This window comes from Ruditapes philippinarum, unplaced genomic scaffold, assembly GCF_026571515.1.
Source record: "Ruditapes philippinarum isolate M1 unplaced genomic scaffold, ASM2657151v2 ctg11954_1_1_1_1, whole genome shotgun sequence".
In the NCBI taxonomy this organism is placed as follows: Eukaryota; Metazoa; Mollusca; class Bivalvia; order Venerida; family Veneridae; genus Ruditapes; species Ruditapes philippinarum.
In genome coordinates, this window is record NW_026854641.1 from 18,873 (window position 1) to 29,009 (window position 10,137).

At 33.2% G+C, this 10,137-nt stretch overlaps 1 long non-coding RNA gene across 1 annotated transcript; it reads left to right on the forward strand.

Annotated features, from left to right (window-relative positions):
- Nucleotides 1–5,924: 5,924 nt before the first annotated feature.
- LOC132740652 (uncharacterized) lies at nucleotides 5,925–9,899 on the forward strand. Its single transcript, XR_009627184.1, has 3 exons — nucleotides 5,925–6,040; nucleotides 6,615–6,662; nucleotides 9,789–9,899. It is a non-coding gene; the product is annotated as an uncharacterized LOC132740652 (long non-coding RNA).
- The last annotated feature ends 238 nt before the right edge of the window (nucleotides 9,900–10,137 follow it).

Sequence of the window (10,137 nt, forward strand, 5' to 3'; positions counted from 1 at the left end):
AATGTTCGAAAAAGGACATAGGCTTTCACAAGTGGACAAAGACATTCGTACAATTCAGGCATTCACAAAATTTCTTGAAAACATAGGCATTCACACAAATCATGGAAAATGAGCATGGAAAATGACAAGCATTCATACAATTCAAGAAACATAACAGTTTATTTGTATTAAAATGTCTGAACATACTGAACATATGAGTTTTGACATTTTAGTAGTTGAATGATAAATGACAATGCAAAAATGGAAATGGTAAGGATAATAATCAAAGGTTACTGTGTCAATAAAAACATGATCTTTTTACACTTCATTAAAGTATGATACATACTTTCAATTTAGAATTATAGTCCGTTCATTATTTCAAAAGGTTTGTACATCAAAAAGCTCAATCACTAAGCAGCCAACAAGCTCGCCTGACTCACTACCAGTTGCATTTGATTGATTTCACATTAAGTTATGTAATGATGTAAGATGGCGTAGTTGTTGACCTCAGGACATCACTGTGTTTTGGACATTCAGACCTCGGTATCAGTTTGTATTTCCCATACAACGTATTACCGCCCAGTTTTTTCAATGCAGCTACTACATCCCTCATATCTTGTTTGCTATAAATGATATAATATGTGTTGCCGTCACGTTGACGCTGGTCAAATCTCAGGCCAAGTGACTGCACGTAAGCTCGAATTTCACCCAGTTCAGCCTGCTGCATTCCCGGCCCAATAAGTAGTTCGTCGGAATTATTACGCGGGAAAAACTTGTCAATTCTGTGTCTTACAGCATTGACAATGTGTTTATCGGCTGGTTGTCTGTCAAGTATATCTTTAGGAGGAGTGGGCATAGGATCCTTGGCAGCCCTTCTCAAAATCATAGCTTCTTGCTCTATGATAGAGAACGGAATCCACCTTTCCTCATCATTCAGCTTTACAATCCAAAATATATATATGCAACATTTTGTATGAATACTTAGTTTCTATTTCCTAAACAAAGAATTCATTGGATTTATTTAATTTTTCACTAATACTGACACTACTATGTAACATGCTGTTAACTTTTATAGTACCCAGTAAAGAGAGCCTCTCACTGTCACAGTATGAGTCAAGGCACAAGGTAGAATAAAATGACATCTCAATGACCAACTTTACACAAGCCAGAGAACTTCCTAATATGATAGAAATTCACATTTTTTTGGGACTGAAACTTAAACCAACTACATTTACGTAACAAGGATTAGATAAAACTTCAACACAATACATTTCTTGCTAGAAAGACAAAAACTAACAAACAGTCATTGTTATAAATGTGCTGTCAAAGTGACTACAAATCTAGGGAATATTAGAGATCTGTAAATTTACCCCAAGACAACCCAAAACACCCAAAGTAACTTATATATTTTGTTAATTGGAAAACCTTTAGTCTAGGTCTTGGGGTAGTCTTGGGGTACATAGACTGACCAGTATATTAGTCCCCTGCAACTTATGATTGTTGTATTTGACATCAGAATTGAATCGGCACCCACAAAACAGTTTTCGATGCATTAGATTGAATCATTGCACCTCTACATAGACCGACCAGAATATTACACGGTGCATATCCATATCGGTACCCTCTTTGCGAAATCTGCTGAAACGGTACCCTCTTTGTACATGCACAGGCCACTCTCTGCTAAAAACAAACCAACGATGGATAACAATCCAGTAAAAATTCATTGTAATATGGAAAGGAGGTATGACACGTAGAAAAGATGTATAACACGGAACACTAGAACTTTTTTGTAAGTTTATATTGTTTATCTTTTAAAATTCTTTCGCTATTACTGATATTATATTTACAGGTTAGGAGAGAACAGCATCGTTACCTACAAGAACCGGAGTTGAAGGAGGAAGGGGGTACACCCGCCATAGTGCAATCTATACGAGCTGGGCTTGTATTTCAGCTATTTCAGTCTGTAACACCTGCTGTTATAATGCAGAGAGAGGAATACATGCTGAGGTATATAACTAACTTGTTATATCATGTATCTATTTCAAAACTGTCATAATTTAATGAATATATTCAATAGAACATAATCATTTACCTCATGTGCTGTTCATTGACTGACAACATTTTAAGCAGTTTAAGTGCTGGTTGATTAATTTATGTGAAGTCTGTTCTGAGGTTGAATCAATCAATTGCTTTGTTTTCAGTCAAAAGTTTTAGCCTTTGTATTGATACGACCAAAACCAGTATATTACTGTATTTACTAATCTGTTTACATTTTTTGGGGGCAATTTTTCTGTTTATTATTGAGTGAATGGGTAAACCTTTTTTTAAAATATTATTACTGACAAGTACCTGGCATTTGTGATATACAAACACGTTCTTGTTTAAATATGTATTAGTACATCAAAAATTAGTTTAACAAGTTATTTTACTATCATTTTCAAAATGATTGCAAATTTTCTGGCATTGATTGTTACAGTGGAACCTGTCTAATCCGAACTCATCCGGACCAGAAGATAATTTCAGATTAGAAAGGTTTCCGGATTTTTTTTGCATAATAGTATATGAGAGGGGCAGAAAAGTTTAAGGATGCATATAAAATTGCAACATAAATATTTTATTTTTACAAACTTATAAACTCTTATCGCTCATTTTAATACACATGAAAAAAAAATTGTCCTCAAGGGTATATAAGTCCTACACTACGATGTTTAACATGATTAAATATCTGTACAGGCATTGTTGTTTTCTCACATGATTTGGCTGTTATCAGAATGCACTTAACAGTTTCCCTTAATTGACGTTATTCAATCCCATATATGTCATTAAATTTATTACAAAAAATTAAAAGTTCTGTGAATGCATAATATGGACATATTTATGGAACATGCCACAAATCAATCAATAAGGCTGTTATAGTTGATATGAAAACAAGCGAAGTGTAATTTTCACACCTTTGCAAATCATAGATTTCACCCATTAATCAAACTGCATTACTCTCACCAGTTTGATGTATGTTTACACCTGCAAGCAAGATGTGGGATATCTTCATTTTGAATGAAAGTATAGGCTGTAGGTGTGACAATCGGCAAACAATGTTCGAATCCAGGAGCTTAATTTTAGAGTAAAACAAGAACAAAATTTGAAAAAATCGTCAGGAATTCGGAAAAGACAGGTTTCCGATCCGAAAGGATTTTTACTATTAAAAATAGAATGAATAAAATCCAGACTGGACATTTTGTTCAGATTAGGAACGATTACGGATTAGAAGAGTTCGGATTAGCAAAGCTTCACTGTATAAGACTTCACTTAACATTTACTGATAATGTTCCTTTTCTGATATATTGTAACAAGACTCCTTGTTTTGTTTATGTTTGCAGGAAAGCGAGAGAAGTATGGAAAGACCATCCGACTTTGATCAATCTAGGCAACATAGACGCACCTCGTCTTTCTTTCTTCTCATTTATGGTGTATCATAAACAATCTGGCAGGTTCCTACATCATAATTATGTCAGTACATTGCTCAATGATTTGTTTGGGATCCAGGTTAGAGGAGGATGTGCATGTGCTGGTCCATATGCTATGGTAGTATTCTATTTCATACAAGTTTCATACAAATAGAAAAAAATGCTTTCCTAGATTTTGAGCAACGGTTTTTATCTTTAATCTGTTGAATTTTTATTTATGGATTTTACCCTACAGTCCTTTCAATTTTTGGCCGGGATGCACAATGCGCAAACCCTGGTAAGTATGGTGAATGTGGGGCAGTGGGCAGGCAGAGAAATGTTTTTAAAGTTTTTCAATATCAAAATACATTATTGTGTTACTGTCAGTACAGAACCTAGGTAGACTACCTGATTGTGTTTATATCGGTACAAAGCCTGGTCAGACTACTTGATTGTTATTCAGGCTGGTCTGGCTCTATACTAGTGAAAAAGGCATGTCACTTTTGGTTCCAGTAGGTAAATGGGTAATTCAATGACAATGTGGCATTCCATCTGTACAGAGCCAAGCATCATTTGTGGTAAAACTATCAAATTGTGCAAAATGTAAAAAGAATACCAGTACTGTATTTACTTAAACAAATAATGTAAAAAAAAACAAGTGTATTAGTCATCTGTACATTGCTTAAAAGAAACAAAAGTGGGCACCATTTTCCTGTACTTTATTGATTAAAATTATGGAAATAAAACGGAAAGAACCAATATTCTATACTTATTTTAGATATTAAAAAAGGGAGCATAGGGGAATCAGTAGTCAGCTTAAACTTTTGATGAATAATGCAAAATGTATTTTACTAGAAAGGATCATATTTATGTGTTCAAAATAGATCTCTATTTAGTCATTCCACCGCCTCTGTGGTCGAGGGGTTAGTGTCGATGACTTCTAATCCAGTTACCTCTCTGGCGTGGGTTCGATCCCCTGGAGATGCTTTAGCACGGAGGAAGGTAGTCTAGTACTGGTGTAACTCTCCAGGAACGATGGTTAGGAAACTACCCGCCTATATGACTGAAATACTGTTAGGAAAAGGCGTAAAATGAAACAAACAAACAAACAAAACTATTAAGCCATTCAATGCAAAATTTTGGCATCAGTAAATTGTGTTTTACTAAGTAAAATAACACTATAAAGGACAGTATTTTAGGTAAACACTATGTTGTCAAATAATATAAACAGTATTAACTTTTTACAATGATATCCAGATATGGTAAAGTTGATTTGGTTTAATTGTATTGTTAACATGATTATTACGTATACAGGACTTGTTAGGAATGGAGGAAGAGGTCAGTGAGAGGTTTGAGCATCTACTGGCTGAAGACAGGTGAGAAATATAAGTAAAAATTATACCTATACTACTGAATTGAAAATTTGTATTGTATGAGGTGTTTGTGGCCAATTAATTGGTTAAGGCAGTTGACTTTTAAGCACTTGCTCCTCACCACTTTGGGTTCGAAATGGGGAAAGAGACTTTGAATTCTTTCATGTGAGGAAGCTATCCAGCTAGCTGATTGGACGTCTGTGGTTCTACTTAGGTGCCCGTTTGTGCCTGAAATAATGCACAGAGCACTTGAGGTCTTCCTCCACCAGTAAAGCTGGAAGTCGCCATATGACCTATGACCTACCTGGTGTAATGAAAAATCCAACAAACAAAAAACATGTTTCTAGGTATAAAATCATTGGCAATATTATTAAATACTTCTAAGATAAGCTCTATGTGAATTGTTATTAAAATTCAATATCTTAATGTTACAAGTATAAGTAAATGAAAATTTGATTTTCATTTACTTTTAATATGACATTTTATTCTTGTTATAATATCTCAAAGACATTTTTAATCTTTGGTTTATTTAATTAATACTTCAATGCATTTGATAATCATGTAACTTTTCTGATTACAGTCGACTGGATAGAGCACATTTAAGAAGGTACAGGGAATATTCACAGAGGGAAATTCTTAGGTATAAATTTATCCTACTTATTTTCACGTAAATAAATAGAGGAGGTCAATAAATTCAGTAATGAACGTACACAAATATAATATTTTATTTATCACATACCCAAAATAAGACTGTTTGAAGTGAAAAAGATTCATTTTTTTCATTGACCACCAGTCCTGCAGTGTAACTTGCATTTAGCACATCTTTACACTATGTTTGTATAACACAAATGATGTCACATCAAAATATGCACGACCTTGTCATAAAAGCAGCACGGGTATGTGATTAATTACATATTTTGAATTTAAATTTAAAAAATTTTGAATTAAAAAAACCCATTTTGTTTTCTTTTTTTTTTTTTGAAAAAAGTTAGTAATGGTTTTAAATGAAAAAAGTGTTATTCTTCTGACTAGAAATTTGAGTCACTTTATGCAGGATATGAGTTTGTGATTTTTTTATGTTGATCGAAGTGATTATGAAGGTGATTATGTATGAGTTTTTAATTATCTTTCAGGCCTGGATTTACAAGGATAAATGTCCCATATTTTCTGGATGAAGAAAGTTTAGAATACAGCCTTGAGGCTGTAAAACTGGTGGCAGAGGAAGGCTGGAAGCTTCTACCTCAGGTTGGAATATAACATTAAGTGTCTTCTTTTCATGATTTCATCTCAGAAGTTTAAATATTTGAATAATTCATTTTTACTAAATGATGTTTGTTTGTTATAAAATATGAAGCTTGAAGCAATTAAAGGTATGAAATTTGCACAAAGGTGAAGATTGCATTAAGAAGCATGCCATATTTTTTCTCATTATTGATAGTGTTTATCATTATCTTGAGAAGATGCGAATTTGTATTTTTACCGTTGTAAAGGATATAGTTTTCAAAATGTAAAATTAAGCATCTAGCAGGATAAAGTCTGATTTAAAGAATGTCCGGCATGTATATTATATACGTATATATCATGTAAGGTATCAGGGGTTACCCAGTTGGGGCTTCAAAAAAAAAAGAGAGAAAAAGACTGTTCAGCATGCAAGCTGACCTGAGATCATATTGGTGTCATAGATAAATCATTGTGACTGCTAGATGTTTGTGAATTTAAGTAATTTTCTCATATATGTCAACATATATGTATACATTTTGTAACACCAATGATTTTGCATCAACATATTTTTTTGTTATAATTGTATTTTCGCTTTCAGTATATGTTTAATCCTGAAACTGGTGAATGGAGACAACGAAACTTTCAGGTATGTGATTATGCTGTAGAATTCTTCAATAGTTGTTTTAACTTCACTTGAAATGAACAATTGTGGAAACATTGTCATGATAGACTTTTTGGCATTGGTTAAACTCTATGGAAAAGTTTATGTTTACCAGTCATTTTATTTTTATCACTGAAAAAGCTATATCCTTGAAACTTAATATGTGACCTGGGTGAGGTCAATCTGTTGTATTGATTTTGGGGTCAAAGGTCAAGGTCACTGTGACCTGTAATAAGTTAAGGTCCATTTTCTTGGAAACTATTGAACCTATTCACTCCAAACTTGGTGTATTTGGTTATACAGGCGACACCATATCACAAGGGCAGACAATCCTGGAATTATACTCGTATTTGGCAGAGTTATATTCCCTTTTTGGCATAGTCTTTTTTGCCCTGGTAAGCGTTTTGAAAAATTAGCAATTACCTGTGAAAAAAGGTTGTTAACTCTGCAACACTGTTAATTTTCATAACATGGAAAGAAAAACAAGATAAACAATTTGCACATATTCAAACAAAAGATTAAAAGCTATGATAGTCATAAATTTCACATACCTAAGATCCATTATGTTTCTGGCCACCTACTTAATTAATGATTTTGTATATATTTGTTAATTGGGATTAAATGTTTATGTTTTATACAGCCCTAACTAATATTCTTGATACAGGGACTATCTTGTACGGGCTCCTTGTCCTCTAGTGCAAATCCAATGCAACAAAATAATTTTAACGAAGAAATAAATTCCCAAATCACCACGAACGAAATAATAAGAAACATAAATTGTCTTAAGAATGGTAAAGCATGCAGTCCTGTCGATAATATACTTACAGAATACATAAAAAATACACAGGATATTTTTTTACCGATTTACAAAAAACTTTTTAACATTGTTTTAGACACAGGTTATATGCCCTCATCATGGCTTAATGGAGATATCGTTCCATTATTCAAAAACAAAGGTGATCCAAAAGAACCATCCAATTATAGGCCCATAACTTTACTTAGTTGTCTTGGGAAATTGTTTACCTCAATACTTAACTGCAGATTAACTAAATATTTAGAATCTAATAATATTCTTAATGTAAATCAGGCTGGCTTTCGAAAAGGATTTTCTTGTCAGGATCATATTTTTACCCTTCATTCAATAATCAACATCTTGAAACATAAGAAGAAAAAATTGTTTTGCGCATTTATAGATTTTTCTGCGGCATTTGATAAAGTAAATAGGACTAGTCTTTGGCTAAAGTTGTTAAATTCTAACATCAATGGTAAGGTTCTAAAAGTCATTCAAAATATGTATAGTAACATTAAATCTTGTGTTTCCCTTAATGGTGAATTGTCCCCCTTTTTTTGCATGCATGAATGGAGTCCGTCAAGGTGAGAATCTGTCGCCTCTTTTGTTCGCTCTTTTTCTTAACGATTTACAGACATGTATTGAAGATTCAGGTGGCATCGGTGTAAAACTTGAAGACGATGTAAATGAATCTAATTGGCTTAAACTTTTAGTCTTTTTGTATGCTGATGACACCGTTATTATTTCAGATGACCCAACGGATTTCCAAATATGTCTGAACGCTTTTAATTCTTATTATAGAGAATTGGATCTTACAGTTAACTTGCACAAAACAACAGTTATTTCCCCGGCTGTCGGTCTGTTCATAACTACAAATTCAAACTTGGTGATAACATTCTCGAGTTTTCAGATACATATCATTATCTAGTCGTTACATTTCGAAGTTCCGGGTCATTCCTTAATGCCCGCAAACAGCAAAAAAGCAATGTTTTTACTTTTCTCTAAAATTAGAAATGCTGACTTACCAATTGACTTGAGCATAAAATTATTAGATCAGTCTTACCGATTCTAACATATGGCTCAGAAATTTTTGGCTTCGAAAACTTAGATATGTTAATTAGAATCAGTTCATAACGATTTTTTGCGCAAACTATTAAACGCCCGTAGAAGTACACCTATTTATATATTACACGGTGAATTGGGAAGGTATCCTATCTCAGTTGTAGTTAAAAGCAGGATGATAGGATTTTGGACACGCTTACTATCTGGTGACCATAACAAGTTATCGTTTAAACTTTATACATATATGGTAAATCGTCAAACCGCAACTTTTAAATGGACCTCGTACATTAAGAGAATACTTGATTTAGCTGACCGTTCATACCTGTGGTTAAATCAATTTTATACAAATATACCGTTAAATACACGTGCATTGGTAAAACTCACGTTAATAGATCAGTACAAGCAACAATGGTACGGGAATTTGCAATCTTCTAATAAAGGCAAAATATATAATTCATTTAAATCCACATTAGAATTTGAATCATATTTTAACTTATTGCCGCATAGTGACGCACTAAATTTGTTTAAATTTCGGTCTTCTAATCATAAATTTCCTGTTGAAACCGGAAGGTGGGACGGAACAGTATTCAATGACAGAAAGTGCACAATTTGTGACCTAGATGATTTAGGCACCGAAAAACATTATTTATTAAGCTGCCCTTTCTTTATGTATCAACGGTCAATTCTTACCAATAAGTTAAATTTTGCAGTTTCAAACACTGACAGTTGTTTTAATAGTTTGTTGAATATGAAATCACCTGACAAATTAAAGCATTTGTCTATTTTTTGTAAAACCTTAATGGCCAAATTTAAGTAATTATCAGAATATAGGCATAATCTTACATTACATTTCACATATTTTTGTTTGTTTTTATACAGTATCTACCTATACGGATTAAGTTCTACTTTCAAACTTTATTACGGTCTCCCCCCCCCCCCAATGTATTACTTATACACCTTTGTCAAACTTAAATCTATGTTTTATGATTATTTTCCTCATACTGTACTTATGTACCTGAGAGAATAAAGAGTATGTTCTGTTCTGTTCTGTTCTGTAAACTTGTCTGAAGTGTATGTATAACCTAGTGCTATTTTCAGGGCTTCCATTAAGTTCCAAAATTTGGAAGTCAGAGTTTCGAAAATGTCTGACATAGGAAATCACATAATATAGGTAGAGAAGGAAAAGCATTATAATTTGGAAGTCAAAAGCAAAAATCAAGAAGTAAATGACTAATAGATGCCCTGCTATTTTCTTACAGGTATTTAAGGATAGGAAATGGTTGGGTCATATATCATACAACGGTGGAGAAATGAGCTATAAAGTACCCCCACTTGTTTAAATAAAGGACCACTGCCTGATAATTACAAGGTTGGTAGTTTAAACATTTGTATTTAAGTTCGATTGCGAAACAAGTTATTGCAACTTATATTAATTACTTTCAAGTCCGCTTCTTGGAATAAAAACCAGTGTAACCCAATTTGGGCTTGAACCCCAGATTCCTGGGTTGAGAGGCAAACACCTTAACCACTAGACCTCCCCTGCCCTTTTCTGTACTGTTGATTTTAATTTTTATACTCTTAGGTTTATTAGATCTCTTAAAGTGTATT